At 46.8% G+C, this 15,279-nt stretch overlaps 1 long non-coding RNA gene across 2 annotated transcripts; it reads right to left on the reverse strand.

The window, feature by feature from the left end:
• Positions 1-4,291: 4,291 nt before the first annotated feature.
• On the reverse strand, positions 4,292-15,004 carry LOC113911151. Of its 2 annotated transcripts, XR_003516626.1 has the most exons (5): positions 14,917-15,004; positions 9,862-9,924; positions 7,778-7,967; positions 5,813-5,913; positions 4,292-4,776 (listed from the first exon to the last, which is right to left on the reverse strand). It is a non-coding gene; the product is annotated as an uncharacterized LOC113911151 (long non-coding RNA). The 2 variants fall into 2 exon arrangements; XR_003516745.1 differs by lacking the exon at positions 9,862-9,924.
• Positions 15,005-15,279: the final 275 nt, after the last annotated feature.

A 15,279-nucleotide genomic window follows, 5' to 3' on the forward strand; every position in this document is an offset into this window, starting at 1 on the left:
TTAGTCGCTAGATTCAGGAACTGAAATTAAACTTCTGGAAATCTCTGTTGTATTTGAAGACGAGGAAGGTTTTAGAATCAATAAAGATTTTATCATAAGCCTAGTATTAGCTCTCCCTCACTAGCAATTAATGTTCTAAAGGAGGGAGGGCCCAGATGGTCTCTGAGTACCTACTGTGTGCTGTGTTTGCTGCATGTCTCATTGTGTGGCAATGACAAAGGCCCAGGTGCCTGCAACCAGGATGATCTGAGCTCAGATGCTACCCCTCCCACTTCCCCGCCAGGTAACCTTGGACTATGACCTTATCCCTTGAAACTCTGAGTCCATTTCTGTGAGATAGGGAAGACCATCCTGACCTCGTTCAGCTGCTACTGGGAGGATTAATTAAAACAAGGTCTGCAATGGGGCTACTACCCACATATATTAAAAGTGAAATAAATAGTAATCACTCATAATAATGGTATTATTCATCTGACTCAGCCAGAAAAACTATTTTGCCAAAGTGAATTTGAACAAATGAGTGATTTGGTTGAAAAGATCTGCTGGAAAGCTGAGGGGCTAACAAGACAACATAACTAAAACAAAAATTTGGTTGAAAATGAGTATCTCCGATAGTTAGCTTCTTCTTCTTCTTCTTCTTCTTTTTTTTTTTTAAGAGAGGGAAGAGGGGGAAGGACAGAGGGAGGGGGAGAGAGAGTATCTCAAGCAGGCTCCACGCCCAGCACAGAGCCCCACTCGGGGCTCCATCTCACAACTCTGAGACCATCACCTGAGTGGAAATGGACAGTCAGGAACTCAACCAACTGAGCTACCCAGGCGCCGCACCAATAGGTTTCAAAACGTCACATACAAATTTGTCTTCCTTTACGCAAAGCATTTCTGGATTTTTTTTTCCATAGGGTTTTCTATTTTATTTCTACATTATTTTCAATAATTTTTTCTTGCCCTTCATTATAATAGGGAAAGGTTGGGGGCACAATAAATATTCATTAATAAAAGAACAAACCAAATGGCCAAGAAAAGAGGAAATCATTAAGATGAATTCTTGTACTATGGTGTTTTAAGTGAACTATGGGATGTTACAAAATAGTGGGTATGGCAGGAGCTCATTTTCGTAGCAAAATATTGTGTCTGGGCAAAAGGGCATGGTTACGTCTGTATCACAGGGTGGAGGGTAGGTGGGAAGGAAGGAAGACTATGGGGGCTCTTTATGTGTTTATTTTGCTTCTCTATGTATATATTTTACTATTTCTGAGAGGAGAATGCATCACATTTATACTAAGAAAGAAACTAAAAGAATAAGCTCAAACTTTTTTCAGTCTTCAGTCAAATAACTTTTTTTTTTTTTTTTTTTTTTTTACTTAAACCTATTTTATTTGTTTCAAGCCAATTCTGCCCTTTTGGGTTTTGTGATATATTTCAGAGTTGGAGCACAACGAGGTTGAGGTTGTTCCCCCGTCTGTGCAGTGGGGATAGTAGTGTCTACCTTGAAGAGTGACTGGAAGGATTAAGTGAGATGTTTTTTATAACATTTTGCGCACAGTCCTAGGCACAGAGTAGGTCTGCAATATGCAACAATTCAATGGTGTCTTTCTTGTGGACATTTGGTGGGTTCTAACAAGTCTTTGTTTCTCACATTTAGTTTGTGTCTTTTGCCACAGGCTGTTGCAGGGAGGTCCTCTGGGTGAATGTAGAGGTGTTCTCCTACCGCCCTTATTTGCACGCCTGTGATACCATCCCTACTGCGTATCACAGTTGTGACCCTCCACTCCTATCCACCCCCACCCCCATTCCAGGCTATTCTGCACACAGCAGCTGGAGCTGCTCCTTTAAAAATTTAAATGGATCACATTGGTTCTCAGACCTCCAAAGGCTCCCCATTATATTTAGACTGAAACCGAGGCCGACTGTGGTCTATGATCCCTTGTGCCACTAGGCCCTGCTGCTTCTTCAGACTTATGTCCTGCCTTGTTCTCACTCGTTCACTATGGACCACCCACAGTGGTCTGCTTGCTGTTGTCAAACACACCCACGCTGTTCCACCCCAGGGCCTTTGCACATGTCACCTGCTGTGCTAAGAAGCTCTTGCCCTGGAGGCATGTGTGGCTCTCGCTAAGTGCATTGAGGTCTCTGCTAGTTGTCACCCCTTTAGCTAGGCCTTTCTGGATCCTTTTGCTGCTCTTTCTTCATGGCATTTACACACATTATTCAATAGTTACATGTCTGTTCATCTGATGCTTCTCCTCCCACTGAAATGTGGGCAGCCTGATGGAATGGACTTTGTCAACGTTGCTCACACTTGAATGCCCACCCGGACGTTAGAGGAATACCCATCATATTGGACTCCCAGTAAGCATTTGTTGAATGGATGAGTAAAACAAATGAGTTAAGTGTGACCTTAATATTCATCACAAGTAAGTACAAATGATCTCCTGAAAATGGATGAGAAATAAACATACTTTTCCCCCCAAAAGAGAAAACAAACCCTGTAGCATAGTTGAAATTCTTAAAGAATTTCAACCAGTTGCCAAACCACCCAATTCTGCACCAAAATTAGTAAGACTTGACAAACGGCAAATAAGAATTTTCATTTTTCAACCCATCAACATTCTGCCCAGTTATCAGATTAATCAACTTACTTGTGGCCAATTTTTTTTCCCAACCAAGTCACCAGGGATCAGCATGGTAGGCATGGTAGGAAAATAGGACACATTTGGGGTCCCTGGGAGAGCCTAACTCTGCTTGACCCCCCCAGAGGGGCAAACCCCGATTCTCCAGTTCTGGGTATCAGGCTGTGTTTCTATAGGAAAACCACCTTTTCCTCCCCACCTCGGCCCCCCTGGGGTGTCCCAGTCCAGAAGGGCCTCTCCCCTCCCGGAAGCACATAAGGCCCCTGTAGCTACCCGTCTGGGACCACGTGCTTTCATTCACACATTCAGAATAACAGGGATAATATTCTGTTGGAAGAAGAAAGGAGAGAGTGAGGGAGGGTCTTCTGATCCAGTTTCCACTGTGTATTTTGGAAGTGTGTGTGTGTGTGTGTGTGTGTGTGTGTGTGTGTGTGTGTGAAAAAGAGAGACATAGAGATAGACAGAGAGAAATTGAGAGAGAGGGGGATCGCCAGTGTGTTTATGCATAAGAGTCACGTGTGTTTCTGTGTCTGGCTCTGTGCATCGAATGGTTGTCTGTTTATTATCTAAGTACCTCTGTGTGTGGCTGTGTCTATGAGTTTGTGTCTGTCTGCTTGCCTGTGCGTCTCTTTGCGGAGCTCTGCCTCTGTCATTATGTGGACTGTGTGTGATCTTCTACCAGTATGGGGGGTGCGGGGGTCATCGCGGCAGACACATGGTGTGAGCGCTGCCTTCTCCTCTGTGAGCCGGTACCCTTCAGGGAGCTTGTGCTGGTTTGGAAGAAGCTGGGAAGAAGGACAAGACGGCCCACGATATCAGCCTTGAGGAAGAGAGGAGGGGCCTGAATCAAAGGCATCAGAACTGGATGCAATGAAATAGCTAACCCTGGGCCCGGTCCACCCGGAGCCCTGCATGTAGCAATCTAGGCTTCTGAGTGCAGCCCACAGGGCCTCTCAGTTGGCCCCTGGTCATCTCTCACTGCCCTCCTTGTGCTTTCCACAGTTCCCAAACGCCCCCTGCTCTTCCTGCCTCAGACCTTTGCTCTGGCCATTCTTTCTTCCTTCAGGACTTTGCTGGGACACCTCCTCCAGGAAGCCTCCCTTGACCATCATGGAAGAGCTAGCTAGCCTCCCCGCCTCGGTCCCCATAGGGCCCCCACACACCTACATTTGGCCACTCCCGTCCTTCGATTGTACGTTTGTCTGTGGCCTCACTCTCACCTCCGACAGGCCTAGGAGCGCTCTGAGCACAGGGACCTGGCTTATCTGATTCTGTACGCCCAGTACCCAGCACGAGGCCTCACCTGTGCAGAATGGATAAGTGCCACAGAGTGGGGTTGAGCCCAGCAGACCCGGGAGCCAGCCCTGAGCTGTCGCAAAATGACGTGACCCATCTTTTCTGCTTCTTGACAAATATCATCTCCCTCATGTCATCCCCAGGATGGGGAAGTGGGAGAACATGGGAGCAACCTGTGGCTCACACAGAACCTCAGTCGATGCTTCTCGTTCTTGTCCGAATAACTTAAACACGATAAACGTTTTTTCCTCTCTCTCTCCAAGCTACTCCTTAGAAGAGAGGGAGTTGTCTTTCATACAGCGCTCTTACAAAGTGTCTCATTCGATGGGGAACTCTCTCAATTGCTTTATTTTCAACGACAAAGAAATGGTTGGGGAATGTACATTAGCCTAAAACCACCTCAAACAAAATAGGTTTAGAATTCTTAAAGAGATAATCTGACAGAATCTGTAAGAAAAGGAGTCAGAGACATTTTACACAGATTTAGCAATTCTTCCTCGGGGTATGACCTCAAATTACAAGTGCTGGATGTCATGGCAAATAAGCCTTTTAAAGCTCGGCTTGAAAAAGCAATGCTGAGTGGTTCTTTTGTGCAGAGCACGAACTTACACACACCCAGAGAAAGAATAAAAATCCCGACTGCGCTCATGTCATGCAAATGGGATGCAGACTCTTGTTCCCAGTGCCGCCTGGCCTCAGACGTGGAACCAGAAAGTGCTGGATTTCAGGGCGGTGAGACTGAGGTGAAGAGAAAGATCTGGAACGCTGGGTGGGATGACGCAAAATGGGCCTCTGGGGCTCAGACCCTTGTGGAAGAGCACGGCGTCGGGGCCAAGTTGCTTCATGTGACCTGGACGTGGAGAAAAGCGAGCTTTCTTAAAGGAGCATTTTTCATTCGGAAGAACAGTCACGAAACAGGCCATTCTGTTACTTTGTAACGTGAAAAGGATCATCACTCCTGCCATCCGCCGTGGGATACTCACCATGGAAGGAGCGGTGTGCCAAGCACATTGCCTAGATTACTATGTTTCCCCTCTCCTCAGACTTATAAAGTAGGTATTGTCTTTTTATTCACTTCGAGGATGAGGAGACAGAGGTTTGAGAACTTGCCCGAAGTCCCACGATGAGGGCTTACAGCTGGGGTTGAACTCCAGGCCTGACCTCTTCACCACGGCCTTGTCCCAGCTCTTATAAACATTTCCTACTGTTTGCACAAAATGATCGTATCAGAATGGCAGGAGAGTGTTCTAGCAAGGAGTTGTAACTTAATTCTGCTGGTCACCCCTTGCTTGCGGGGCTCCGTGAGTCCGCCTGCTTGCTTAATGGAGAGATGAGTTCTCAAAGCCAAAAGCATAGAGAATCCAAGATTATAATGCAGAGGAATGAAGGGTCCTGGAGTAAGCAATAGGGAGAGGTGGGGGCTGTGGAAAAACAGAGAGCCCATGCTGATCTAAAGGGGATAGAACTACTGCTCCAGCTCATTGTTGCCATTAAAAACATGGCCCTGCTATCACCAGCTCTTCAAATATTTTCGGAAGCCAGAGAGCCAGATTTTGGGGTGAAGTCTTATCTTTAAGAACTGATCACCAGCTCAAATTAATTTTGCAAAATCTATGTAGAGTAAATAAGCTATATCTGGGTGTGAGAGTCTCAGCCTCTGTCTGTGACCACCACTGCAGCCTGGGGAAGCTGGGAGAGTGTATCCTAAATCACAGATTCACACCCAGCTCTGTCCCTTATTCTTTGGGAACCATCCTGAGGTTCAGCCTTTCCTGTCTGTAAGCTGGGGCAGCCTAATAATACTTACCTTATGGGTTTGTTGAGAAGAGCATGAATATGTTTGAGTGTCTAACTGACATTACAAATCGAATATAGCCAACACTGACCTCCTGTTTCCCAGCCTCTGTCACTTTTGTTGTTCTCACTGTTTCTTCTATCAGGGCACCATCACCTTCCTGCTGCTCCCTCTGACAGAAATCTTCTAGCCCTGTTGGACCAAAAAAGGCTCTGCTTCCAGAACTTTCCATTGGCTCGTTCCCTCTTATCATCCAGGTCTCAGCTCACGATGTGTCATCTCCTCAGAGACACCATCGCTGTCCACCCTATCTAGTGTTGACACCTGCCTCCATGTCAAGTCACCATGACCCTGCCGCCATGTTGCTTTCTCATTAACCTCATCACGATCTCATGTATTTACCTGATTCAGAGTTTATTGCCTGTCTTCCCAAGTAGAACAAAGACCACACTGGTCTTTGTTCGCTGTTGTACTGTCACTACCTAGAACAAGGCTTGGCACATAGTAGGCACTCAAAGGATATCTGTTGAATGAATGAGTGAATGAATGAATGAATGGTGCTGTGGGAGACAATGAAATACAAGAGGATAGAGTGGTTCTTAGAAACTGGCTTTCAGAGAGCAGAATGGAGGGAGGTTGATGTCTGGACTACTTAGAGAGAACCTGGGGTTGTTTAGAATCTTGCTATGAATCAGCACCAGGTCCTGCCCATTCTTTGCTCTTTTACCCAGTAAAATGTGATTGCTTGAGAAGCTATTAGGGAGATAGACATACTGCCTCCTGGAGCACAGATAGAAACAGCTCACAGAATCGGGCAGGCCAGTCTGAGAAAGGTGAGGAGGCTAATCAAGCTTTTTACCCAATGCACAGCGGCTCAGGGTCTGTTGCCAAGAGTGTTTGGTGAGACTTGAACATTGTTTATTTTGACAATTAGTCTCTCCCTATGGCACTTAGATTTCCATCTCCATCAGTGATTAAAAAAAAATTTCCAGGGCGCCTGGGTGGCTCAGTCAGTTGAGCATCCAACTTGTGATTTCCGCTTGGGTCATGATCTCATGGGTCATGGGATCGAGCCCTGCGCCGGGCTCCACGCTCAGTGGGGAGTCTGCTTGGGATTCTCTGTCTCTCCCTCTCCTTCTGCCCCTCCCCCTGCTCTCGTGCATGTGCTCTCTCTCTTTAAAATAAGTAAATAAAATAAAAAATTTCCTTTTAGAATAGATGTCATTTAGTGTTTTTGAAAAAAGACGGCTTTATCTTAAAGAAAAATAGTAAGTAAATAATTTCGCAGGTACTGTGTGGATGTGACAATCTGACGTTGGCGCTGGAGCCCGCATGACCGAAGTCCAGCAGGTTCTGGGCAGGTAGATGCAGCCCCCTGGGAACCGTCCTCAGAGATCACAAAAATATGGTCCCAGCCTGACTTGCCAATTGTTTCCTTTTCCTGTACTTCATTTGGAAACGTTGCCCCAGACGTCACTACTCCCTGCCTTACCCGGGCGCCCACCTCTGGCTGCGGCTCACACCCACGTCCTCTAAGATGCAGCCGCTTCTGCCACCAGCCTCCTCTCAGTCATGGTACTTCTGTAACACGGACAGCACTTCCTGTGGGCCAGGTGCTACAGGTACGTCTGTACTCAAGGCTCCAGCAATCTGGGAAATTTGTCCTCATTATTTCCATTTCACCGAGGGGTGAAATGCTCTGACCAAGATTCCCCCACTGGATGGGGCCAGGACAGATTCTCACCCCTGGTCCTGACCCCAGAACCCAGGCTCTTAACACGCCCCCCACCCCCACTCTTCGACACTCTCGGCACTTTCTTTCTTTCTTTCTTTTTAAAGATTTTATTTATTTATTTGATACACAGAGAGAGACAGAGAGAGAGGGAACCCAAGCAGGGGGAGTGGGAGAGGGAGAAGCAAGCTCCCTGCGGAGCAGGGAGCCTGATGCGGGGCTCGATTCCAGGACCCTGGGATCATGACCTGAGCCGAAGGCAGATGCTTAACGACTGAGCCACCCAGGCGCCCCTCGGCACTTTCTACATAGTCATAGACTTACCTGGGTTTCTTCTTCTGCCCCCAGAACTTGTGAGCTCCTCGAGGGCATGTTCATGAGTCACTCTTCAATTTTGGAGGGTTTGGTCCCTGTTGAGGATTCTGTAAACCTTGTGTGAACCTTGAGCCAGATTAAGTTGACATTCTCCTGATGGGTTTCAGGCTGGGCAGGACTGTGAATCTTCACTGGGAGTCTGGACAGAGAGGCATGAGGAAGGAGGAGGGTACACTTCAGGGGAGAAGGCTCTATCTTTCAAATCCTTCTAAAAATGAGGGTCCCATTGGGAGCAGTGTCCTAGAGTCGTGGAAAGGACAGAGTGTGGGTTTGAGTCCACTCATTTTCTCACTGTATGATCCTGGGCAAACCTCTGCATCTCCTCAAGCCCAGTTTCCTTACCTGTAAAATAGGGCTGCCGGGAGGCATAAATGAAGTCAAGTCAATAGAATATTTAACGCTGGGCCTGGCACACTGGAGGTCCTCTTACATCTCATTGGCTGTCTGCCTACCTATTCTCATCTCCCCTGCCTTCTGCTTGCATTAGACATGCCTGTGTGCAAGGACCATTTGGGTTTAAAACTTTCCCACTGGCAGGATATCCTTGGGCAATTGACTCTTGAAACCTCAGTTTTCTAATCTGTGAAATGGGGATGATAACTGATTTACTACAGGCTTGTTTCGAGGGTTCATGAGATAATGCGGTACTCATAGAAACAGCACGTGGCATGTAGAAAATGAGGATTTGTGAGAGGTGCCTCTGTATGGCCTCATTCCTCAATCAGATCTGAATCAACCCAACCTCTCTTATTGCATTGCTTTTTTCCCTTCTTGTTTGCAACCACAGAAACATTTCAAATTCCACAGTAAGTACCAGGTAGGAAGATGCAGAGATAGAAAAGAAAATAGATGTACAAAGCTGAGTACTCCTGACAGTAATGAGGCCTGAAATATCAAACTTGGGGCACAGGCATGGAAAATATGAGTGAAATTTAGAGTCCATATGAAGATCTCTTCAAAGTCCTTTTTTTTTTTTTTTTTTTAAACTTTCTCTAAATGTTATCAAGGTAAATAAATATTCCTAATCCGGGGAAAATCCAGATTACAGTGAGGTTCAATTCAAGTCATCGTGCACCTATTGAGCAGCACCCACTGAGGGCCAGCCGATCATCCCAGTCTTCCCAGTCTTCACAGGAAGACAGGCAGGAGAATGAAAGACCCTGAGGCAGCTTAGTGGTGAGACAGAGGTGGGAGACATTGCTGCAGGGGCAGAAAGGGGACAGGTCAGAGGAATTCCAGAAAATAAGGAGGTTGAGGAGGTGAAGTGGGCATTTCTGGTCCCATCCCCAGTGCTGACACTGGAAACTGTGCCCTGGGGCATCGTTTCGGGTTTGCTCTTTGCAAGCTCAGAAACAGACATTCACTGACTGAGGCAGAGAAGGCATGTGTTGCAAGGATGCTGAATAGTTCATAAAGTGGTTGGGAAGGTAGACTTGGAAAAGGACAGAAAGTGTGGGTGCTTTGGGGGTCCTGAAAGCCAGAGTTGGTGGACAACCTCATCAGTGATGGGAAGGAATATGCTTCCAGTGTCTCTTTGGTTTTCCTTTCTCAATGTCACTTGGCTTAAGATTCCAAGTTCAGAGAGAGGGAACTTGATCGTCATAGCCAAGGTCACTTGTGTACCTGAGACCGTGAGGCAAGAGGTGAGCCCTTTGGCTGACAACAACATCTCGACCGTACCTAGAGGGGGAATGGTGATTCCCCAAGTAGAAACGAAGGTGACCTGAGGATGAAGTACTGTGGTGCTCACGACACTGACACGACACTCATTGTTCACTTACAATGAGTAAGTGAACAAAGTTATGACAATGATGCTCCAGTTCCATTTAGGTCTGTCTGTATGAGAATTTTAGTCAGCCAAGCCCTGTATCAGGTGCTGGAGGACTGGTGAGTAAGACTGGTTTGGAAGTAATCGAACCCAGGCTTTGAACACAGGTGCTTTGATGCCAAATCCCTGCCTCTAGGAGTGAATGGTCTAGAGGTGGGGGGCATGCCAGCAGAGATAACTGGAGGAAAGGAAAGGAAGTGGGTACCTTGGGTGGTGGGTAGATGGGGTCGATCCTCATGGATGTTCCTTGAAGGAATGGAGGTCAGAACTGCAAGAACAAGGAGAGCCTCATGCAGTACCTAAAACCCCAAGAAGTTGCCTCCTTATGCCTAGGCCATTTTGATTCCCTCACGCAAGTCAATCTCAAGACTTGCTTGGTCAAGAAGTCTCCAGACCCAGATTATCCAAGCGTAGAATCAAGTCAACAGTGGGATGAATCAGGCACAGGAGGTACAACCCAACAGCCCTATCTGAAAGGGGTTATCATGGATGAGGTGCTCTCTCTATCTCCTTCCCCAGAAGCCATCTGTCTGGAATGCCATGGCCTGATGTCATGGTGGCCAGGCATGTAGTAGGTGTTTAGTAAATGGTCATAGAAGGGAAAAGAGACAGAAGGATGGAAGGAAGGGGTAGACATAATGCATAACAAAGAGGAGAGGGAATTTTTAAATGAACAACTAACGGGAAAATGGAAAACCGAATGAGTAAATAAATTCTACAGGGATAAGGGAAACATGGAGGAATGGATGCACGAAGCTGTAAGAAAATCTACACTCTGCCATTTACTAGCCATGGGATCCTAGGCCAATTACGTAACATCTTGGGGGGGGGGGGCGTCTCAGTGTCCTCATCTCTAAAATGGGGCTAATTCTGGCGCCTCTCCCACAGGGTCTCTGTGAGGATTAAATGGGAAGATGAATGCAAAGCATTTTGCTCAGTTAGCTATGCTAACTCATGGGCTGAAGTCCGAGTGAATAAATGAATAAAGAAAATTAAGAGAAGGCAGAAGAGAGGATGAGAGGACAGTGGAAGGTCTTCCTGGGGCCCCCTCTTCATCCTTTGGTGGCCGGCCAGGGCTGGGAACTGTCTGCCTCGCAGACAGGGTAACTCTCTCTCCCTGCGCAGGCTCAGCCTGTTTGATTTCAGGAGGAAGATAAGATGCCTGGGCTGCTTTTTCATCTTCTGTGTCTCCAGGCCCTCCCCCGGCTCACCACCCCCTTGGCAATTGAGGCCTTCAAAGTTCCTGCTGGCTCCAGATCTGCAGATAATCGTTTACTGTAATCCTACCCAGGAAAGAAGCTGATAAAGTCCAGATGGAGTGTGAGGTCTTCAAACTCACTTTCTCTGCCCAGATAAGGCTGGGGCCTCGCAGGAGACCCCTTTCTCTTGGGGAGAGAGGCAGAGTGGCTGGTGTTGCATAGTTCACGCATTTGGGAAGCGACTCTCATTTACTAGGGGAGCTCCTTCCTTTCCTGGGGGAATGGGGGAAGTGAAGAAGGAGCACCAGATTTGGAGTCAGCTCAGCCTGAATTCCAATTTTAGCTCTACACTAATTAAAATGCCAGCATGAATCCCCATTTTCCAGGGGACTGTTATAGCTCAGGGATGCACTTCATGTGGAAAACCCTGGGCCAGGGGAAGGTTCAGGCTGGGGACTGACTCTTGTTTCTCTGAGGGCCAGGCTGGTCGTTCAGACTCCCCCATGTGGCCCAGGAAGCCTCCCCCAGCATCTGAGCCTTAGGGTAAAGACCAGCCCTCAGGAAGTAGCCACGGAGCCCCCCTCCCCCCCCCGGGTGTCAAACAGGCCTGGGTTTGAATTAAACTCTCTCATTCACTAGCTGTGTGGCCTTCCACAGGTTGCCGAACCTCTCTGGGTTTCTGTTTCCTCATCTGTAAAGGGCAAGCTAATAATCTCCACATCACTGGCTGGTTGCAAAGGGTCAAATGAAAGAGCATACCAGACAGGGTGCCGTGATTAGAAAAATATGCAAAAGGGAGCAGTCACTTGTCTTCTTGCCAAATTGGGCCCATGCTCCCCCAAAGTGGAGAGGCCACATGGTTAGACCGGGCCAGGGCACGCTGGGAAGGCCTACCCTAGTGCCGCATTCAGGAGGGACCGATTGCTTTGTGATGCGGGACCCTCTGACCCATTTGCTCAAGACGTGGTACTCTGGGCTGCGCCCACCACCCTTTCTGCGATCTGGTCTCTGAGCTTCAGGGCCCGATGAGGTCCCGAGGCCTGACTGCCCAGACCGGGTGCAGCTGAGGGGCATGGGTAGGACGCGGGGCAGCAGCGGCTCAGAAACACCCTACAAAGGGGCAGGGAGAAGGGCCGGGCTAGGCCCCCGAGGGGGAGTCCTGATTAAGCTTGATCCCTCACTCTGACTTATTTTCCTATCCCTTTCTGAGACCCATTATGTAAATCCATCTAGATTTAAGATCTGACCCTACCTACTTCTAAGAGGATTTAGGGTATTTTAAGATTAAAACCCAGAGCAAAAGAAGACTTTTAAAGAGATAGTCTGGTGCTCAATCTCATAATGAGAAAAACACAATTGAAACTACAAGAGATGCCCTTTGCACCGATCAGATTGGCAGATTTGAGGGCTGATAAGACTCTGTGCAGGTAAGTTTATAGGGAAACAGGCATGCTTGCTGCTGGGTGAGAAAGGAAAACATGTGTATCACCACTTAGCAAGTCCACTGGGTTCTAGTTGTTAAAATTAAAATGTGCTGTCCTTTGACCCGGTGATTCTAGAAATTCCTCCTGCACATATACTTACAAACATGAGCAAAGGCACTAAGACCAGACTATTGGTTGCAGGATCATATGTTGAGAAAAATATGGAAACGATCTAAATGTCCATTAATTGGGAACAGGTTAAACAAATTATATTGTAGCTATTCAAAGACAAATAACACAATCTAGGGCAGAACAGTATGTATAGTATGCTCCTCAAGGCGTGTGTGTAAAGGATAATACAGATTTGTATATGCACAAACCAGCTTGGAACCGATCACAGATGTTGCCCCTGGGGAGGGAAACTGGATGCCTGAGGCTCAGAGGAGAGAGGAAGATTTACCCATCATGATATTTTAAAACTGTGAATTTTTTACTATATGCGTGTATGAATTATTAAACCAAGTAAAGATCGAAAGACACCCCCCACCCCCAGCAAAAAGCAAGGATATATCAAGAACCACAAAAAAGTCCCCACAGAGAATCCATCTGAAATTCACCATGGAACACGCACAACAATTTGCTTAGCCAGACCCTCAATAAACATTTAAATAAATAAATTGGAATTACCACAGGAAGCAAGCAGAGTAAATGCTTTCTGGTACTCGAGCCAAATAGTTTTATAACACTTGTGCAATCTATTTTGCTGTCAGCTTACTGATGCAAAGACAAAATGGTAAACAGGCCGCACTGCATAGTTTGCATTTTCTGACATCACAAGGGCCTTACATTACCCTACAGAGATAACATTTCTCCTAAACCAACAAGCAATTAGCAGTTTCCCCCTTGCTCTCTGGGACCCTCCCTGAGAATCTGAAATGCCTGGATGTAGCACACTGCGTTTAATCCACTCCGGGTAGAAGCACCATCCTGGCGTGCACGTGGCCCTCCTGCCACTTGGGGGTGAATTTGCCAAAGGGGCTCTGTTTCCACCTTTCAGAAGAGAGAAAGGGACTCTGGTAGAGGAAACCTATACATGCATATAGGTTTCCAAGCTGGAATAAGAGAACAGAGTTTGAATTCATCCTGGATCAACCTGACTCTAGGAGCTAAGTGGCTTTGAACAAGGTGGCATAACATTGCTGACCCTCCATCAACCTGTCTGTGAAGTGGAGCTAATGACTACAAATGGGATACAGCACCTGGGCGTGATCTCTGAGCTGTATTTTAAATTCTCAGTAGGGAGACTCAAGATCTCGTTGCCATCAGTGGAGGGGAACACGCTCACTCCACCTCGAGTCTTGGCAGTGCAAACCAGAATAAACTATTCTGGGCTAACCATGTCTAAAAGAGCAGCGAATTCAGAAAGGAACAAAGAATGTTTGCTGAATGAAAGCCCTCGCTGATGTGTGTGGTGTCATCTCTGAGCCTCCAATTCCTTATCAGCAAAATAAACTTTGTCTAGTGTTGTCAGGATTAACTGGAAGTCTATGGTCCCAGAACATAGCGGGTACTCTGTAGGCATTCAAGAAGCATTAGTTTCTCTCCCCCAGCTTAAAAAAAATTTTAATTTAAATTCAATTTAGTTAACATATGCAGTATTATTAGTTTCAGGGGTAGAATTTAGTGAGTCATCAGTTGCATAGAACACCCAGTGCTCACTACATCAAGTGCCCTCCTTAATGACCATCACCCAGCTATACCATCCCCCCACCTTTTAAAAATTTTTTTTATTTTTTTTATTTTTTATTTTTTTAGAATTGAGAACAAAGAATTATTCTGGGCTAATGACTTTTTACCTTCCTGTCTCCCTCAATATAGTAAATTTCCCAGTGTAGTTGCAATGACTATCCTGCCCTTGGATTAATGGAGAATATCCAGCTCAACTCAGACACGAAAGTGCACTTTCCCTGGAAGCAGGGGCCAAGCCTGATTACACGCAGCAGCTATGAATTACACACTGTAGAGAATTGACATTATTTTCCAGGTTCTGCCCATAAAACGTTCAGTAAAAACTCAGTCAGGTTAACCTATAACTCACTGATGGACCTGAGGATTTTCTGTGCAAATGGCACCATGGGCCCATGTTGTTTTGTCCTGGGAGAGTCATATTGTATCAAGATGTGTTTGGCTGCAATTAACAGCAAACCTACTTGAGGTCTAACTGGTATCTAGAGTGGGCTCTAGAGATGGTTGATTCAGCAGCCAAATGATGACATCAGAGACTCAGGTTCTTTTTATCTTTCCAGTCTGCCATCTGTAGAGCTAGCTTCAGCCTCGGACTGGTAGCAAGATGGTTGCTGCGGATCCGAGGTTCTATCTAAACACTGCAACAGCCTGAGGAAGAAGAGACCATCGCTTTCCCTAGTTCCATTTTAGGAGGAAGGAAATTCTCCACAGAAGTTGCTCGGTAGACTTTGTACATCATAGTAGCCAGAGTTGGGTTACATGCTCTCTTCCAAACAAATCATGGCAAAAGGTTATCTTTGGACCCATCAGGCTCACCCCTGGAGGTGGGAGCTGGGTCGGATGCTGGGAAACAACCAATGGTGTCTCAAACATTATCGTGTGCAGACAGACCTTAAAGTGGCTCCCCATGCTCCCTTCCTCCCTTACACCGTTGTGTAAGCGTCTCTCCTTGAGTGTGGACAGGACCTGTGAGTTAGCTTCAATCAGTAGAATATGACGAAGGTGATGAGACATCACTCCTGTGATTGTATCGGACTATGTAAGATTCCATCTTGTTAGCAGACTCATTCTAGAATGAGGCGTTCCTTGCTGGCAGCCATATTGGAAAACCTCTGTGTCTGGGAACCGCAGACAGCCTCTAACTGCCAGCAAGAAGCGAGGCCCCCAGTTTTCCAATCACAAGGAAATGATTCTGCCAACAACCCAAGTTTGGAGGCAGGTTCTTCCCCAGCAAGCCAGCAGATGAGACTGCAG

This window comes from Zalophus californianus, chromosome 5 (genome assembly GCF_009762305.2).
Source record: "Zalophus californianus isolate mZalCal1 chromosome 5, mZalCal1.pri.v2, whole genome shotgun sequence".
NCBI lineage: Eukaryota > Metazoa > Chordata > Mammalia > Carnivora > Otariidae > Zalophus > Zalophus californianus.